This window comes from Aquarana catesbeiana, linkage group LG01 (assembly GCF_042186555.1).
Source record: "Aquarana catesbeiana isolate 2022-GZ linkage group LG01, ASM4218655v1, whole genome shotgun sequence".
Taxonomy (NCBI): Eukaryota; Metazoa; Chordata; class Amphibia; order Anura; family Ranidae; genus Aquarana; species Aquarana catesbeiana.
The window spans coordinates 909,373,505-909,393,747 of NC_133324.1; the positions used below are offsets into that span (position 1 = coordinate 909,373,505).

Here is a 20,243-nt window from a genome sequence, read left to right on the forward strand (position 1 = left end):
TTAAAAATGACATTTTGTGCAGGGACTGTTCTAATCACGGGAAACACGTGCCACTTTACAGGCATACTATAGACACCCCCCAGGTACACTATTTAAAGGAATATTTCACTTTTTTTTTTTTTACTTTAAGCATCATTAAAATCACTGCTCCCGTAAAAATGGTCGTTTTTAAAAGGTTTTTTTTTCCATTGATACATGTCCCCTGGGGCAGGACCCGGGCCCCCAAACCCTTTTTACGACAATACCATGCAAATTAGCCTTTTGAAATGAGCACTTTTGATTTTGAATGTTCAAGTCCCATAGACATCAATGGGGCTCTAACGTTCGTGGGAATTTTCGGTCCGGTCGCAGGTTATGGTGCGAACCGAACCGGGGGGTGTTCGGCTCATCCCTACTCAACAGCTATGCAATATCTATCTATCTATTCAGCTATCTATTATATTTTTTGGAAAGGTGCAGCTAGAACTTGACTTATATAATTTATCAATATGTATCTATTAGTTTACCATTCAGTATCTATCTATCTATTTATGTACCTATCTATTTATTAAAGGAGTTGTAAAGTTTCAAGGTTTTTCACCTTAGTGCATTCTATGCATTAAGGTGAAAAACCTTCTGTGGTGCAGATGCCCCCCAGAGCCCCCTTTTTCTTACCTGAGCTCCATTGTTCCAGCAACGAGCGTGAGCCCAGCAGCTCCAGCCACTGTCTCGGTCCTCATTGGATAGATTGATAGCAGCTGGAGTCATTGGCTCCTGCTACTGTCAATCGAATCCAAAGACACGGGAACCGGGGGCAGGGCCGAGTTCTGCTGTCTGTGTCAATGGACGCAGCAGCAGGACTCGGGCGCACGCCTCACGCCCACATGAGTGCCCCCATGGAGTGCAGCTCTCTGTGGGGGCACTCGATGTGAAGAAAGGGCCAGAAGCACTGCTGTGGGACATCAGAAAAAGAGGATTAGGGGCCACTATGTGCAAAACCCTTGCACAGAGCAGGTAATTATAATATGTTTGTTATTTAAAAAAAAACAAAAAAAACCTTTACCTTTATCACTTTAAGTATGTATCTATCTATCTATCTATCTATCTATCTATCTATCTATCTATCTATCTATCTATCTATCTATCTATCTATCTATCTATCTATCTATCTGTGGTGGCCAGTCCATAAGGGGCGTTGCCCCCCTATTTTGCATGCAGATTGCCGGACTGTCTTTCTATGTCTTTCTATGAGGTCTGTTTTTTTTTTTTTTTTCAAACACACGATTAGAGCCTGAGGCTCTGATTATTTTGAAAAAATTTGTGCTTGGAAAGTAGAGCCCCGAACTATCCCATTTGTGATACTGGTGAAACAATATTCGCTATTGGTTTCCGTCTTCTCCCCCCAGCCAATCAGGACAGGACAGGAGGCGGATCTAAAGAAGACCGGGTTAGCTGGGAGGAGAAGCGGAGGAAGCCGCGGCACCATGATCACTGGAGGGGTGAATGCGGGCCTGAGGGTGTTTGTTTGCCGCCCCCCCAAAAATGTTTAGCACCAGCCACAATTGACCAGCAACCTATCTAGGAGGGTGCTACAGTGTATATTTTGAGGCTACTTTCACACTGAGGTGCTTTACAGGCGCTATATCCAGTGTGAGAGCCCGAGTGCTTTCACACTTGAGCGGTGCGCTTGCGAGATGCTAGAAAAAGTCCTGCAAGCAGCATCTTGGGGGTGCTTTAGGAGCAATGTATACACCGCTCCTAAAGCGCCCCTGTCCACTGAAATGAATGGGCAGTGCCGCCGAATCGCCTGCAAAGCGGTTCAGTGGCGGCGTTTTGCAGGTGCTTTTAACCCTTTTTCTGCCGCTAACGGGGGTTAAAAGTGCCCCGCTATCAGCCAAAAAGCGCGGCTAAAATGACAGTAAAGTTTCGCTAAAATAGCGCCACGTTACCGCCGACACCCCCAACGCCAGTGTGAAAGTGCCCTTAATATTATTGTTACTTCAACACTGCCAGGTACAGCAGAAAGAGATCACCAGGAGGCCCCCATCAAAATTTTGATATGGTGCCCCATTATCTGTAGCTGTGCCCCAGGCCTCCAGAGTCTTTGAAATACTGCAAGATTTTACATTACACACTGGGGTTGATTTACTAAAGGCAAAAAAAACTGTGCACTTTGCAGAGTGCAGTTGCCCTCTGCAAGTGCAATTGCTCCAGAGCTTAGTAAATTAGGTAAGGCTTCACTTTGCAAAGAGTACCTAATCCTGTGCAAGGAAAATTTAAAAAACTGCATTTTTGCTTGCACATGATTGGATGATAGAAGTCAGCAGAGCTTCTGCTCATTTACCAAGCTCTGGAGCAACTGCTCTTGAAGAGGGCAACTGCACTTTTCACAGTGCACAGTCTTTTTCCCTTTAGTAAATCAACCCCACTGACTTTTTTCATCTTCCATATTCCATTAATACTAAATACACTTGATGGAAATATCTAAAAGTAAAAAGTTGAGAGGTAGGAAACTGGGACATAAGGTAAATGCCTACTAGGTCAACTCTCCATTTTACGGAAAGGGTGTTATACACTCAAACCTTGGATCTAAATGTGCACATGTGAATTTTTTTTTAGATTATGATCCTTTGTATTCAATTTTCAGGTATTGTGATGGATGGCTACGTAGCACAACTTCTCAATGCTTTGCCTTGAACCTTTCCTCACCCCTGGGGATCCCTTCTACCACTTCCCAGGTCCCATAGTATTATTATTATATAGTACACACGTGGCTTCAATGGTGCTGGTCCCATCCCTGGTGTCCATAACTGTGTTACATTGTTACATATATTAAGATCTCTTCTTGTATCCCACATCAAATGTCTTAAAAGAGTTATAAAGGCAGAAGGTTTTTTATCTTAATTCATTCCATGCATTAAGATAAAAAAAAACTTCTGTGTGTAGCAGCCCCCCTGCCCCCCCCCCCCCAATTACCTACCTGATCCCCTTCCCTCTCCAGTGATGTCCACAATCCCCTCAGCCATCCAGTACACTCCTCCTGATTGGCTGAGACAGAACAGTGGCACAATTGGGTCATGCGGCTGTTAATCAAAGTCAGTCAGCCAGTCAGGGGAGAGAGGGGGAGGGGCAAGGTCGGGGCTCTGTATCTGAATGGATACATGGAGCTCTGACTCAGCTTGAGTGCCCCCTGTAGCAAACTGCTGGCTGAGGGGGCACTTAAAGGAAGGAGGGGCTAGGAGCAGCAAAGAGGCACCCAAGAAGAGGAGGATCCAGGCTGTTCTGTGCAAAACCCACTGCACAGAGGAGGTAAGTATAACATGTTTGTTATTTAAAAAAAAAAGAGCCTTTACAATCACTTCTTACAATTCTAGCTCTTCCTGGACTCAAAATTCTGGCTATGAATGACTCTCTAATTGCACTGCCTAAAGGTTTACTATGGCCCCTGAGGGTGCCTGTTATACAGTGAGATTAGGTGGTTGGCTATTTTCTATGTACTTACTGATGACAGGTATGTTCTAAATCTTCCTGTCTCATAAAGTGGTAGCTCACATAGTACAGACATGGCAGAGAAAATACAATTTCAAAAGTATGCCTTTGTTTAATTTGGAATTGAAGACAATATGTTGGGGTCATAGTCTCCAGTATAGCTTCACTTCTCTATATGGTCCAGGGATCACCTTCTATTTCATTCTAGGTGGATAACTGTAAGATGAAGATCCTTAGGTTCAGGAAGTATATACAGATTTCATGCATACTAATACACAGGCACACATGCAGCAGGTTTTTGTACAGCTCCATATCACTGTGTGTTCGGACGTTCTTTGTGCAGGTGGCAGTAATAGACACCTTCATCCGGTATTTCAAAGTTGGCAATTTTAAGAATGACATCAGGTATAGATACAGTGTGACTGATTTGGTCTGGAACCCTGGTATTTTGGTGATAGGCATGATATAAAATTAGAGGTGGAGATTGTTCTGGTTTCTCATGGTTCCAGGGTAAGGCATGGAACTTTGGATTTGCATCATTTACAGCTTCATGGGTTCTACAGGAGAGGGAGACTGTCTCTCTTGGTAATGTAGAGATGACATTTGGAGTCTTAGCCATTCTAATCTGTCCAAGGGATCCTAAAAAATAAACCATTATATTATTTGCTTTACCTGACAAATAATAAATACATACATAACGGAGGTACATACTTCTATTACTGAGTCAGTTGAAGTTTTATATCATTTCACAATACCCCATATGTAAAGACAAAACATACAGATCAGATACAATGAAAGCATCTTGAGATTTTTGGATTGCCACACGCAGATTGTTGGCTTTTAAGATTAACAGATCTTTTTCTTTTTTATCTCCAGTAATGAGGGAGGTTTATGTAGAGCAGAATAATATGCAAAATGATGGGACTTCCTTTGGTAATGCAAAGAGAGGGACCATGGTACAGAGTTGGTAGAAAGTATACTGTGTGTAATAAAGTGATACACAATGTTTTTAGGAAAATCCAATAAATCAAACATTTCATCAAAAATAAATTAAGCCTTCATGTGACATTTCTCCATTGTATTCACTGATTTTCTGTCCACTCCTTCACACCCTATAAAGTAATTGACCACCTATTATAGTTCTCTTGTACTTTGTAGACAGAGAACTGACCCAACTAATGGTAGTCATATATGCTTCAGTTTTATTATCCGATCAATGTGTGATTCAACATCAACAGTCAAATCGCCATGACTTCCCTTCCGATTGGTGTAGGCTACTTTCACACTGCTGCTTTACAAAAAAAAGTGGCAAAAACATATATGTGTTTTTACTGTGTCTTTCTCGCATTTCTAGTGTATTTTGCACCTGTGAAAAAAGGACATGAGACTCATAAACCGCACCAAAAATGTGCGTTTTGGATGCATTTTTTACATAATTTTGATGTGTCAATGGGGAGGTGCATTGGGGAGATGCATTTTTAGAGCATTTTTTACCACCCCAAACATGTACCAAAAACATAGCAAGCAGGACTATGGAAATGCAACAGACCTGAAACTGACCAGTGTGAAGAGTTCCATAGGATTTAATGGTCATGCGTTTTTCTTCCCCGTTTTCTTCCAGAAGAAAAGCTGATCAGTGTGAAAGCAGCCTTACATCAGAAGCGATCAAGCTGAGTCAATCACTTAGGGAGGAAAATTCGTCCGAAAATTCTCAGAACATTTGTTTGTTGTTTGAAAGATTTTTTTTTTTGCTTTTAACATTTGATTTTGGAATGAATGAACTTTACTGAACAAAAACCACATACCAGAGACCATACAACTAGAACCTACAGGGCCCCACTGCAAGGAACCCACAAAGGGCCCCCCTGACCTCTGGTCCCAGGACCCTTTCCAATGATCATGGGGTCCTTGTCTCCCAGTGCGTGGCCCTTGATTATGATCCTGCAGCAGGACCACTTCCTGACGTCTTGGACAGGGTTGCCACCTTGTCTTCAAGCCAAATCCGAAGACTTTAGCAGCACACAGCAAATTCTTGTTTGTAGTATACACTATACATATATTTTGTGATTAAATAACAATTCTAATTGTATATATTTAATCACAAGAGTCCCCCCTTACATCAGAGTCCACAGAGTTCCGCTTTACATCTGAACACGCAGAGTTTCCCATTTACATCCGAATACGCAGTTTACTACTTGCATCTGAACTTGCGGAGTTTCTTTACACTGTAAGGGGGGACTGTATAGACTCTGATATTAGGGAGAACTCTGGGGACTTTGATTTACGAAAGAACAGTGAGAACTCTAATGTAAGGGGGAACACTGCAGACTCTGATATAAGGGGATCTCTGGTAACTGGAGCATGCACTTACATCATCATCCTTTACAAAAATGTAATTCCCAGCATTCCCCTTTAATCAGGGTTCCCAGAGCCCCTGTTACTTCAGAGTCTGCAGAATTTCCACTTGCACTATAAGGGCATGTGCAAGGCGATCGGACAACCCCTTGTTCTATGCGGGGAGGTGGATGTAATCAGACATGTGTTCATTTACACCTGCCAGCATCCGATCCAATGAAACAGTGGATTAGATGACAGTCAGACCAGCCCATAGAGAACAGTGAACTGTGTCCGTGTCCGATCTGCACAAGTGGAGCAGACACGAACCTCATCTGCCTGCTCGGCGGGGATCAGTAGAGAGATCTCCTGCTGAGCAGGTGGATCTGAATGGCAGAGCCCGGCCATGTGAAAGGGTTCTAAGGGGTGTGCTGTGGATTGTAATGTAAAGGGGAACTCTGATGTAAGGGATACTCTGGGAATCCTGATGTAAGGTGGTCTCTACTTACCAAAGCCCCCACTTACATCAGAGTCCCCCTTTACATTACATTATCCACAGAGCTCTCCCTTAGATTAGTGTGCTCAAAGGCTGGCGAGATAAGAGAGGAAGGGAGGGACGCTTCACTCACCATAGACGGAGGCTTGGGCCCTGGAGTTCCACCACTATGGTCAGCAAGCAAGGTCTACTAGCCTTTGCTATACATACACATAGGATGGCAGAGCATGCTCTAGTCCCCTCAATGACTGACCCACCTGTGTGTTGCTTTCTTTTCAATCACTGAGAAGTTTGATTAGGAAGGAAGGCTGTCCTAGAGAGCTGTGGATCCCCTGTGGAGGGTTGCAGCATCCATAGTACATGCTGGCCTTTCCTCCACTAACTAGCTGCTGGTGTTTGACTTTCCCTTTGAGAGGCATTGAGCTGTCAGGAATTGGCATGTGAGCGGGGCCACAGGGACACACAGGAGGCTCTCTCTAGTTCTTTCCTCTCCTGTCTGTGTATCTGTGTGAGGAGGGGATTGGCAGACTGTCAGTGGGTCTGGGCAGTGTGAGAGAGAGTGTAATAGACACGCTGTGCTTATAACTACAGCCAGAAACCCTGGAGCCACATCCCAGGCTTTTGGGCCTCCACCAGAGTGGTGGAACTCCAGGGCTCAGTCGCAAGTACGACTGCTGCGACCCTGATAGTTCCGCCACTGCCGCATGCTGAACACTGTTACCATTCAAAAAACATTTTTCAGCCTGCTTCTTCAAATTTTCTTGTCACCGTGGTAGAAAACGAACATCTATTTGACCCCACTAATGATTAGAAAAACTAACAAACTTTTTTAGAACCTGCTTTTCCTAATTTTCATTCGAAATTCTGGCGAAATCACCAGGTCAAAAAAGAAAAAAGAAAACTTGAAATAATATCAAATTATTGGTGAGCTGTAGTATATTACATTTTTGTTTTTTAGGGGGGGGTTTAGATATGTATTGTAAAATCTCACTTTTGTGAGATACTGTATGAACATAAATCCAGGCTGGGCCTGGTAAACACTAAACTTTTTTTCTATTTTTTCCAAAATTGGACACAAATAAATATAAGTTTTAAAGGCAGAGTCCATGTATACTTTAGTCTTTGCTTTTACATTTGACATTCCCTGCAACTAAGTAATATGATTAGGAAGACATACCTAGAGAAAAGAGCAGGAAAAGTAGGAAGAATCTCGCAGACATTTCCATTTTAGCACCCTCCTGTGAAAATAAAAAATATAGCAGAAAACTGAAATTCGGTATAACATTATTAAATTACAGAGCTGACATACAGTAGACATATGGGAGTAAACCACTCATCTGCAATCTATCTTCTTCTCTGATACTTTTCATGGTAGCCCTTCAGCAGCTGGTTAATACCTTTGTATCTGAAAATCTGCTGCATTATATACTTTTTGCAAGCATATTTACAGGCATAAGTTACCTAAACTGAAGCAGGTCAGAAAAGCTAAATATTGTTTTAAAACATTTGAGACTTTGCCAGCAAAAAAAAATGGAAAATTGAAATTAAACGTTGTTAGTGGCTTCATCTCTTGCATTGGTATTTGCCTTGTCAAGTTGTCTGCAGAACATTTTATGGAAATAGCAACTTCAAGGTGAGTGTTGTTTGTCCGCAATCCTAATTAGTGTTTGGCAGTCCCTGTCATTCCGTTTCGGTGTCTGGCCATCATTTGGTGGCTCTGGCTTGCCAAGCTTTGTGTATACAGTCATTCTCATTGAGACTTGAGAAATTTTGAATGCATAAGCTCTATATGAACAATTATTATTGTGGTTTTTTTTTATTTCTACACTTCAAGTCGCCTCTCTTCTCTTTTATACTGTGCACCTCCTGCTGGATTTTGCTTCTAATCCCTTTGTGGAGGCTTTCATTTGTGGATGGACATTTTATGGTTAAGCAACCCATCACATAGCTAAAATCTTTTTATATGGACTATAAACCAAAGGACTTATGAATAAATGATTGTGGAATGAATCATCTGAGTTTCCATTATTTCTTATGGGGAAATTTGCTTTGATATACAAGTGCTTTGGATTACAAGCATGTTTCTGGAACATATTATGCTCGCAATCCAAGGTTTTACTGTACGGTATGGTAAGGTATTTTGGAAGTTGAAAATTCTTCAGCACAGAAGAATGCACTAAATAAACTCTTTAGACAATCAGAAGGCTCTCAAAGCTCTCTCTTTTTGCAAACATCGACCTGATCTATATTTTTTGTGTCTCCATCATCCTGACAATGATGGTGTTCTTGTCTGAGGATGACCAGAATGTTTTTGAAAACATGGAGTTTGCTGTAAAATTACTGACTACTAAAACTTTGCTAAACTTTGCTAAACTAAAAACTCTGTTTCTTTCATTAAGCTGCTTGGTCAGTTTTGGCGGGAAAATGCGCCATTTTGTTGTGGTCTGGCTTTTGTTGTGGTCACCATGTGCATGGGCAGCCATTTTGAAGACCTGTGAGACTTCCTATAGGGGAAACTGCTCCATTGTGTATTCCTTTGTGTGTGCAAAGCCATGTGCTTTAAGCTACAATCTGGCTTCTAGGCACCATTTTGTGAATTTTATTTTTGTACTGTTTACATACTTTTCAAGGAAACTATTGCGTTTTCTGTATTGAATATTGGTTTTAAGTTGAAATGCCTGTCGCATATCCAAGTGCCCATGCATTGTTAGGACATCACAATAGGAGCTGTTTACACCCTGTGGGGGTCTCTGGTTTCTAGGTAATAGCATGGGGGGGAGTTCCAACTCTGAGTCAAATATTGTGTTATATTTGCGACAAGCGTGTATTGTTTAAGTAACTTTGTCTCTTGTCATTTGTTAATGTGGCCATTTTTCTGTAGTCCTGGTTTCATTCACCATTTTTTCGTGGACCGATTTTCGATTGCTGCAACTGCCTTTTTGTTTATGCTGATTTTAGTCTCCAGCGAAATATCTCTGGTTTTGTACTGAATTCCATTTCCAGTAGAATCATTTAGGTTTTTATTCCAGTTGTTTTAAAAAAAGTTTGTTTCTAGTGAAGATTTCTAATGTCTTGATAGACAAAATATGAAGCTATTCAAGGCTTCCCCTCCCCCTCCCTCTTCCTACTCAGGTTTGCAACAGGAAGTTGGTGGGAGGGGCTTGGGGTCTTTTGACTTGTGTTTGGAAGGACAAAATCATTTTTATTTTTAAATTAAGGTTTATACTATAATACAGTTTTGGGTAGAGAGCAAACAGGAGGCATTCAAGTTATTGTTGTAATATCGAGGTACAGACAGAAGCCATAAGTTTGTTTTTGTTTTGAATAGCGGAGGATTTCATGGTGTTTTTGTAGTTGTCGGACAAACACGTTTAGAAGGCTGTATATCATGAGACTGGTCGGGCCGTGTATAATAGTCAGAATTCCAGTTCGCGATTGTATTAGCATAAACGTGAGGAGTAGTACACTAACAGCCCCGCTCAGGCCGTGTATAATAATCGGAATGCGGGGGTCGATTATGGTGATAAAGGCGCAAACCATAATCGCTCTGAAAATAAAGCGCAGGGTTCTCTGGACGCAGAGTTCGCCAAAAAAAGCGATTTGAATCGTCATGGGCAATGGGTTGTCCATGCACCCCAGTCAGACAGCTACATAATACATGAAATCTGAGTTCTGAGGAAAAGCCATTAAACCCCAGAAAGATTGACATAGGTGGTCCAAGGATACTATTTTGGGTATCCCTCTGGAGTTGATGTAGCGCGACTGTGGCTTCAGAAATCTGTAAAGTTGAGTGAGTTGATGGATGTGTAGTACACATTTATGTGATTAAAAATACACATTCCTGTTTTTGAACTTTGTGTGGCTGGTCCATGCAAAGATTTTGAAATGCTCTCGTGCTTTTCAAATTGTATTCTTTTCTATCGCTAAAAGAGTGATGGCAGCATTCCATCTGGTCGTTTTTATTTTTTATTTTTTTCGTTTTTGGGAACTATGAAATATCTCCCCCACATTTGTTTCTAAATGTTTGTCTTGGTTTCATTGTTTGTATGTGGTAACAAGATGTTTGAACCTCCCGTGACAGCCCTCTTGCGTGTCGCGGCTGTTGTATTTTAGAAAAAAAACGTACAGAGGGTTTAGTTATTATCGGTTTTGTGGAATGTCAGTGACAATTTACCAATGTACATGAATATTGTATTGTTTACCATTCTTTGAAGGATAGAGTAATAACTTTTGTTTATAAGTATCTTTTTAGGTGCAAAGAGTTTCTGGAAGTGTGTGTACAGGTGTATAAGAAGGTAAAAGTATCATAGGCTATTTCACTGTTTTATCCTGCACCATTCTAAACCCTACATGTCTTCCTCCAGTTTGTAATGAGGAGGGAAGAAAAGGGGGGATGAGAGTGGTGAGAATAACACATTTTCAAACCAACAATACTAACCTTTGTAATTCTAACCAAGTTTGTGCCAAGACTGTCTTTCTTTGATAGAATTTGAATCAGCAAGCTGCAGTCTGGTGAAGTAGGCTCCCATCCCAGATGCTAAGAACCTTTTTGTCACTGGTTCCAGGTATTACACCCCAAATAGTAAGCCACGCACAGGTTATGCAGTGACCACAGTCCCGATGTCTGGGTTATTGTCATATGAGGTTTGTTTGAAGGTCAACCAAAAACAGAATTGTACTTTCCTCATTAGCTGTCACCTACATTCTCAGCTGATGGGGTGGGTGCAATCACTGTAACATGAACTTCAAAAGGTCCACCACAGGGTTCATGAGTCCATCCTGGACCCTGACACAATAACCAGTTTACATTCTTTCCAACCAGGTGACTGGGTCATTGTAAAGAAGCTTGAGGGATGAGACCACGTCAGCCACTTCAAGAAGCTGATCAACCACAAAGAGTAGAGGAGTATCTTTGTTCATTTATATTTTTTTGTTTGATAAATTTTGGCAAGGGTAATGATGAAAAGCATCCCAACTGGTTAATAAAGAGAACAGGACACATGGTCCGGTCTACTAGTGCCCCAGCGATGACGGCGGTATATGCTATATGTGACGTTCATATTGGTGTGAGGAGTTTTGACAGACTAGTAAAATCCAAACAGAAACCTGTCAATAGAACTTAACAAAACATTTCTAGAGGGTAAAATTAATTATAATTTTAACAATAGCTCTGGATCTTGCCAGCTTTGGTATCGGGATAACTAGGTAGCCCACAAGTGTGATACAACTGAAGTTTGGTATTAATGTGGATCTACAGCTTATAAGGTAATTTCCCGTAAGGCAAGAGGTTCATGTGTGCTGGTGAAACTTGTCCCAGCATCTTATGTCACGGGCGATCGTGAGGATCTGATGGAGCGAGAGAAGGTAAGAATGGCAGGGACAGCTGGAAGGCTTGAGCTTATGAAACGCTTGAACAATTTCTCATTCATTGAGGATGGGATGTTTTCATGTAACTGTTGAAGCTACAAGGAAGTTCCCACATTCCAAGGGTTTCTGGGAATTCATAAGTAAAGATTGTTATATCTGTATCAGGGATAGTAGTGACAAAGTTCAGGCCCATATGGATAAGGTTTAGATCCCTACAAGGCAAAGCCAGAGCTATAGATAGTGAAGGTTGGAATCCTTTTTAAGGGTTTGGGAATCGTTGGAGATTTAATTTTTATCTTGCAGCGGATCATAGTGAAGGAAGTAGGGGTATATATACTCATGTTGTTTTTGTTTCTATTCCTTCTATATGCCATGATGAGGTGCTCCTGTTGCCTGATTGGACGCGTGACCAGAGCCTGAGCAGATGACCACATCTTCCCTGATGAGATGCTCCGAAGCCCGACCCACGTACAAGACACAGAGGATCCCAGACAGACCGGCGACTACTACAGCTCACCACGTCATCTCCAACAGAGTCTACATGTCAAGCCGTGTTTTACATTTTATGGACTAAGAAGAAGATCAGGATTCATCGAGGGACACATGGGATCATATGACAAGAGGAGAGACTGTTGTGGAAAATTTTATATTAATGTATTGTCATAAATCTCCTAGTGTCTGATCTCTCGCAGCCCGCTCTAAAGAGCTGACTGGAGCAGTCCGATGCTGGCTGAGACCTGTTAGGTAGTGGAAAACTTCCTGATGTTTGGAGAGAAGTGTTTGCGGAGAGAGGACATGTCCGCCAGCAAAAGGGCCCCTGTGCAATGCACAGAACGATCGTCTGGTGGGGATGCGTTCACTCTGCAAAGACATTATCGGTTTAGAGGTGTTTTGCTCTTGTCACCCCTGGTATGCCTGATTAACATGTTTGGGGTGCCATGACGTATACCTGCAGATAATCTCCCATGCACAAGGAACTTTAGTCATCATCATTTAGTATATTGTATCATGTCCTGTAGTCATTGTTCATTGGTTGTTTTGTGTTCTGTTGTTAAATCCTTATATGGTCACTTACATCCTGTGAGGTCATATCCTGTGAGGCTGAGGTCATACCCTGTGAAGGAAACGATTGGCTGTTGGGGCCAGGGCTTCCTGTTTGTGATTGCTTTGGTGGTCTTTTGAATAAAGGAGGCAGACAGAGCTGTAAGGGCCGTCTTGCTGAGATGGGAATGTAAGAAGGATGTGTTGTGATTCTATTTGTAAGCATGGGGCACACACCAGAGGATGAGCTACACCAGGGGAGAGACATATGATCAAAAGATGAGATGGTATTATATCATTAGACGAAATTGTTATTATGATTAGAAACAAGAGATTTGGCTGTGTGCTTTGCGTACAACCAAATTTCGCTGACAATGACTACATAAAATAGATATAGCGCAGTTATGCAAAATGGTCACTAGGTGGCAGCATAGAGCAATCTAATTAAATCAAAGAGTCAATAGGAAAATCACAAGCCTTATTAAAGAAGGCATGACAGTGCTCAAAACATAACATGCCAAACCAACATCAAAATAACAAATTCCATTAATAAAATATTCACTTAAATTACATGCATAATGTCCTTCTTTATAAACGAATGTCATTAATCAATCAGTGCTGTATAGTCCTCCTATGTCACCTGTGTGACTCAAAGTATTAGTGCTGATATATAAACATGCCAAACATGTTATTCATATCCTAATTAATTCATGCAAATTCATTGATTAATGTGCAACCTTCACTTGTGATTGTTCCACTAACAAATGAAAGATGGAAGATTATATTTTTTGCCACAAGTTTTTGGAAAATGCCAAAAAAAAAAAAAATATATATATTTGACGTGACGTGGTAAGTGACATGCTGCATCTTGTGACAAGCGACATGGCAAGGAACAATCTGAATCTGGTGGCAGGTGACGTGGCAAGTGACAATCCGCATCTGGTGGCAGGTGACTTGGCAAGTGACAAGCTGCATCTTGTGGCAGGTGACGTGGCAAGTCACGTGGCAAGGGATAATCTGCATCTGGTGACAGGTGATGTGAAAAGCTGCATCTGGTGGCGGGCGACGTGGCAAGTGACAAACTGCATCTGGTGGCAGGTGACGTAGCAAGTGACAAGCTGCATCTGGTGGCAGGTGACGTGGCAAGGGACAATCCACATCTTGTGGCAGGTGATGTGACAAGCTGCATCTGGTGGCAGGTGATGTGGCAAGTGACAAGCTTCATCTGGTGGCAGGTGATGTGGGGCTCTCTGGGGACCCTGATGTAATGAGGGGGACTCTGGGTCCAGATGTAAGTGGGGGGGCTCTCTGGGGACCCTGATGTAACAAGGAGGGCTCTGGGGAGCCTGATGTAAGGAGGGTCAATAATAACAATAATAACAAACCATGGGATCCGCACCCGGATATGTAACAAAAATATATATATATATATACAGTATATCTCACACATGCTATTGGTATACATGGAATTACACCCCAAAACACATTCTGCTACTTCATTCTCCCGAGTATGAGGATACCACATGTGTGAGACTTTTTGGCAGCCTAGCCACATACCCAAAATCCAATGACCACCTTCAGGCTTTGGGCTTTCAACCTTCAGGCTTTCAAGGGGATTTCATTTCCTGACTAGCTATCACATTTTTGGAGGCCCTAAAATGCCAAGACAGTGGAAACACCTCCAAATGACCCCGTTTTGGAAAGTAGATACCCCAAGGTATTTGCTGAAAGGCACATTGAGTTTTTGGAAGATTTTATTTTTGCCACAAATCTTTGGAAAAATTACAAAAAAATATTTTTTTTTCACACAAAATTGTCACTTTATTGAGATATTTCTCACATTTGTCATGGGTATATGTGGCATTACACCCCAAAACACATTCTGCTACTTCTACTGAGTATGGTGATACCACGTGTGTGACACATTTTGGGAGCCTAGCAACTTACAGGGGCCCAAAATCCAATGACCACCTTCAGGCTTTCAAAGGGCGTAACTTGCACATTTCACTTCCTGACTACCTATCACAGTTTCAGAGGTCCTAAAATGCCAGGATAGTACAAATTACCCCTTTTTGGAAAGTAGATACTCCACAGTATTTGCTAAGGGGCATGGTCACTATGGTCAGTATTTTGCAGATCTCTTTTGCTGCTACAGGTTTTTGGAAAATGAAGAAACAAAACAAAATTTTATTTTTTCTTTTCTTTTTTCTTTTTTCATTTTTCAAAACATATCTGCTTGCTGAAAACTGAGAAATGAGTGATCAGCAGTCTTTTATTGGTAATTTCTTGGTGTAGAGCTGGCGGAGGACAACTTCAGCATCAGGTCGATGCTGCAGCTATCTAGGTGAGTATGTATGTTTATTTTTTGTAAATCCACACTTCTCTTTTAAGAAATGACAAGGCTATTGCTGAATAAATAGGCCCATAGCATAAATGTAAAATGTGCTTTTGTCTATATGGAATGTACAGGTGTCAGACAGGAAGTGGTTAAAGGGAATGCTATCACAAGGAGTAGGGGGGATTCTTAGCCTTGTTTAAAGTATAACTAAGGGCAAAATTATTTGTTTAGTGGAGAGAGATTAGAACACCTGTCAGGTTTTCCTTACTGCCTGTGCCCCCGTTAGGGAGATTCCCCTGTGTTATTTGTCCTATTTATCGTTATTACTGAAGATGAAAAAAATTTGGGTTGTCCCCAGAGCAGGAATAGAGGGGAAATCTTCCATTGGGGACATTAGTTCTGGTGATGACCAGGGATTCCCCTTTACTTTGGAGGGATTTCGTCTCACTTTCTGCTTTTGGCAATGGGACAGTAAATAAAGGAAAATCTCCCCAATGAGACAAGAATTACAATCCTCCCTTACTTTATCCAAATGAAAAAAAAATCTGCATTTAGTTCTCCGTTAAGATCCGATTCATTGTTGGCCCATAAATTACATTTAAAAAAATGTGATGGACTTCAGATGATTGTGATCAGTGTCAGTGTGACAGGGGAACTCATGGAAAGGAAAGTTTGCATCCTCCCTGCTCTTAAGCAAAGATCATCATCATTTATACAGATTAAAATGCTAGTTTTCTTTAAAGTCACACTGTATAAATCAGTATATGCATAATATATAGAGCTACTGCTAACATTAAGGCTGCTTTCACACTGGGGCGGCAGGTCCGTTAGTGGTAAAGCGCCGCTAGCGTTAGTAGCGCTTTACCGCTGTTTAAGTGGCGCTTTTCGGCTGCTGGTGGGGCGCTTTTAACCCCCCACGTACAGGCAGATTAACGTACCTGTACTTTGCCCTTTAAGAGGCGGCTTGCGGGTGCCAGGAGCTCCGTGAGCGTGATCGTGGGTCCCGCGGACTTGATGTCCACGAGGATACCCGCGATCGTCTCACGGTGAGGAAGTAAACTAATGTAAATAAGCATTTCCCCGTTCTGCCTAATGACACTGTCACTGATCACCGCTCCCTGTAATCGGGAGTGGTGATCAGTGTCATGTCACACAAAGCCCCCCCCACAGTTAGAATCACTCCCTGGGACACACTTAACCCCTACAGCGCCACCTAGTGGTTAACCCCTTCACTGCCAGTCACATTTACATAGTAATCAATGCATTTTTGATTGCACTGATCCCTGTATAAATGTAAATGGTCCCAAAATCGCACCAAAAGTGTCCGATCTGTCCACCATAATGTCGCAGTCATGATAAAAATCGCTGATCGCAACCATTACTAGTAAAAACAAAAATTAATAAAAATGCCATAAAACTATCCCCTATTTTGTAGACGTTATAACTTTTGCGCAAACCAATCAATAAACGCTTATTGTGATTTTTTTTTACCAAAAATAAGTAGAAGAATACGTATCTGCCTAAACTGAGAAAAAAATGTTTTTTTTATATATTTTTGGGGGATATTTATTATAGCAAAAATAGGTGATGAAATACCACCAAAAGAAAGCTCTATTTGTGGGGAAAAAGGGACGTCAATTTGGTTTGGGAGCCACGTTGCACGACTGCACAATTGTGAGTTAAAGCAACGCAGTGCCGAATCGCAAAAAGTGCTCTGGTCTTTGGCCAACCAAATGGTCTGGGGCTTAAGTGGTTAATGTAAGGTATAGTGGGCTTTTAAATTAACCTAATATCACATTTAGTGAATCATATATGACATGTTTATAATACAACAACAATATGAAGGTACTTACCACTACCAGTTTGTACTTTATGGATTACCAAAAGGTAGTTTGTTTCAGTAAAAAAATTCTGATTCCAGAGAGCAGCTGACTTGCAGACTGTCAGATGATATAATAGGACAACATCACATTTTACATTCAAAATCCCCAATAATAATACTGTTAGAAGAAACATCAACAGTTCTGTTGGAATGATAGCCCTGAGGGGTCTGTTGAGTCGATACTGTATTATGTAAACTGTCACATAAGCACGCAGGGGCCACGAACCCTATCCAGAAGTGCTGGATCACGTATCTAGTACATGATCAAGGAGAGCCGCTCTGCCGTCATACTCCTATGTCAGGCTGTCAGCAAGCGATTAATATATGTTTCATTTCATAATTAGAAGCACACATCTGCCATTCTCAAATCAATCATTACAATTCATTACAATTCCTATTCATGTGAGCAACATGACCAGCCAATTAGACCAAATACATACATGGAGATAAGATCACTACTGTGCTGTCACCTTACTTAAAGTAGAACTATAGGCAAAACATTTTTTTTTATTTTGGATAGAGTAAGGGAGGGTCATAAGCCCTGTCAGTTTTTTTGCCATCTGTATCCCATTGTGGAGATTTCCCGTCACTTCCTGTCCAACAGCCAAAACAGGAAGTTAGAGGGGATGTATGTGTGGCCAAATTCGTCACACAAAAAGCACTAAATACACAGTATCAGTGAATATATAAACCATCTGTGTGGTGATATATCACAATCAGTGCAAACAAATCGCAAAAATAATCAGTAAAAACATAAATCATCAGTGCAATAATATATCGCAATCAGTGCAAACAATTGAAAAAATAAATTCCAAACAAAATATACTGAAAAAACCATGTGGAAGAATCAAAAATAGTCCATAAAAGCAACCCAAGACAAGGTGAGTTGGCAATTACAGGTCTTTCAACCGCATGGAACCTCAAATGTGTAGAACCACCACCAAAAGTAAGAGCCTGGCCGCTTACCAGAACCCCATGACCCCCCGTTACAGAGGGTCTAAAAGGGCTTTTGAGATCCTAGTAGTCCGGACTTCCCAGGAACGGAGATGGAACTGAGATGGGAGTGAAAACTGGAAAAGGGCGTCAGGTGCTGGAGTGGGGATGGATGGATCCACAAGAAGGGGCCTCAACCCCCAGCATAGTGGTGTCATCATAGGAGAGAAGAAAGGGAGGGCTCCCATAGTGTAAAATCAGATGGTAATTTATTGTAGAAAAAAACATAAACACTCACATGTAGGTAAGACAATCAACATCATCAATTGGAAAAACGAACTGTGGCACCGACCGGATGACCACAGATAGCTCGTCCTGTTGAAATTACAGCTTGAGGAAGATACTCAGTGAGAAGGATGGAAGAGCTCAGGAGATCCAGTGGCAGTGGATCAGCATGTCTAGTGAGAGAGACTGGGAGCTCAGTGGAGTGAAGATACAATAACTCTTCCAGGTCCACAACACCACACTGTCACATTTAGACATCGCTGCTTTTTTTTTTTTTTTTTTTTTTATTATAATTTTAAACACCTTGAAGCGCAATTATTTTTCCATTTTTTCAGTTAGAGGGGATCCCTGCAAATTAAGGGAATTCATTGGGGACCCCCATCTCACAGAACTAGTATCCCTTATTGGAAGATTTCCCCTCTATTACTTTTCCGGGGACACCCCAAAATTTGGGATTTTCCTTTACTATCACTATGAAAAATGTAAAGAGGACAAATAGAGATTGTGAATTTCCTTAATGGGGACACAGACAGCAATAAAAGCTGAGAAGCATTCTAATCCCTCTCCACTTATAAATACTTTAATACTAAACCCCAACCACAAATGTGATTGCCATTTTGGTGCTGTCCAGGGTAGTCATTCAGCAGCTGGTGGTGACCTTTCTATCTGAACATTGTATCAACACAAGGCGATCATAGTTGCCAATAGGGATGAGCCGAACACCCCCCGGTTCGGTTCGCACCAGAACCTGCGAACGGACCGAAAGTTCGCACGAACGTTAGAACCCCATTGACGTCTATGGGACTCGAACGTTCGAAATCAAAAGTGCTCATTTTAAAGGCTAATTTGCATGGTATTGTCCTAAAAAGGGTTTGGGGACCCGGGTCCTACCCCAGGGGACATGTATCAATGCAAAAAAAACTTTTAAAAACGGCCGTTTTTTCGGGAGCAGTGATTTTAATGATGCTTAAAGTAAAAAAAAAAAAAGTGAAATATTCCTTTAAATATCGTACCTGAGGGGTGTCTATAGTATGCCTGTAAAGTGACGCGTGTTTCCCGTGTTTAGAACAGTCCCTGCACAAAATGTCATTTTTAAAGGAAAAAGCTAATTTAAAACTGCTTGCGGGTTTAATGTCATGTCGGGTCCTGGCAATATGGATGAAAATCAGTGAGACAAACGGCATGGGTACCCCCCAGTCCATTACCAGGCCCTTTGGGTCTTGTATGGATATTAAGGGGAACCCCGCACCCAAATTAAAATAAGGAAAGGTGTGGGGCCACCAGGCCCTATATACTCTGAACAGCAGTATACAGGCTGTAGGTTTGTTGTTAAGTAGAATCTCTTTGTAATTTTGAACGGGTACATTTTTAACGTGTTTAGCTCTAGCCAAAAAATCTTTTTTAAGCTTTTTGGAAAACATAGGGAAGGGTTATCACCCCTGTGACATTTGTTTTGCTGTCTTTCCTCCTCTTCAGAAGATTTCACCTCACTTTTTGTCCCAATGGATTGGAAAGCATCAGTGGAAAGGAGAAATGTTTTTCCCATATTAACTCTTACAGGAGAGAATTTCCCTTCCTAGGGGTAGATTTATTCTCACTTCCTGTTGTCTCCTTCCATTTGCAAGTAGGAGTCGTTTTGTAAGTTAGTTGTTTGAAAGTAGGGTCCTGCCCTATATACTCAGCAGAAATTTGGGCCTTAGGTGTTGCTGTGGCCACAACACTGTAAGCCCTCACAGGGCTCTGCTGCGAAATATTAGATCAAGAATTGTAATTACATGCCCCTGTTGAACAGGAGCTGAAAAATTAGGCCTTAGGCACTGGTGCTGGTGCCACAACACTGCAACCCCTCACAGACACTCTAGTTGGAATGCAGGAACGAGCCCTGCTGCAAAGTATTGCATCAAAAATTGTAATTACACGCCCCTGTTAAACAAGGGCTGAAAAATTGGGCCTTAGGCACTGGTGCTGGTGCCACAACACTGCAACCCCTCACAGACACTCTAGTTGGAATGCAGGAACGAGCCCTGCTGCAAAGTATTACATCAAAAATCGTAATTACACGCCCCTGTTAAACAGGGGCTGAAAAATTGTGCCTTAGG

At 41.7% G+C, this 20,243-nt stretch overlaps 1 long non-coding RNA gene across 2 annotated transcripts in view; it reads right to left on the reverse strand.

Annotated features, from left to right (window-relative positions):
* Positions 1–20,243, reverse strand: part of LOC141120215 (uncharacterized) — a 143,698-nt gene that overhangs the window by 91,123 nt on the left and 32,332 nt on the right. For both annotated transcript variants that reach the window (XR_012239552.1, XR_012239546.1), the window contains exons 2-4: positions 16,898–16,984; positions 7,476–7,536; positions 3,482–4,107 (exon numbers count right to left, since the gene is read on the reverse strand). This is a non-coding gene — a long non-coding RNA (uncharacterized lncRNA). The remainder of the gene's footprint in view (positions 1–3,481; positions 4,108–7,475; positions 7,537–16,897; positions 16,985–20,243) is intronic.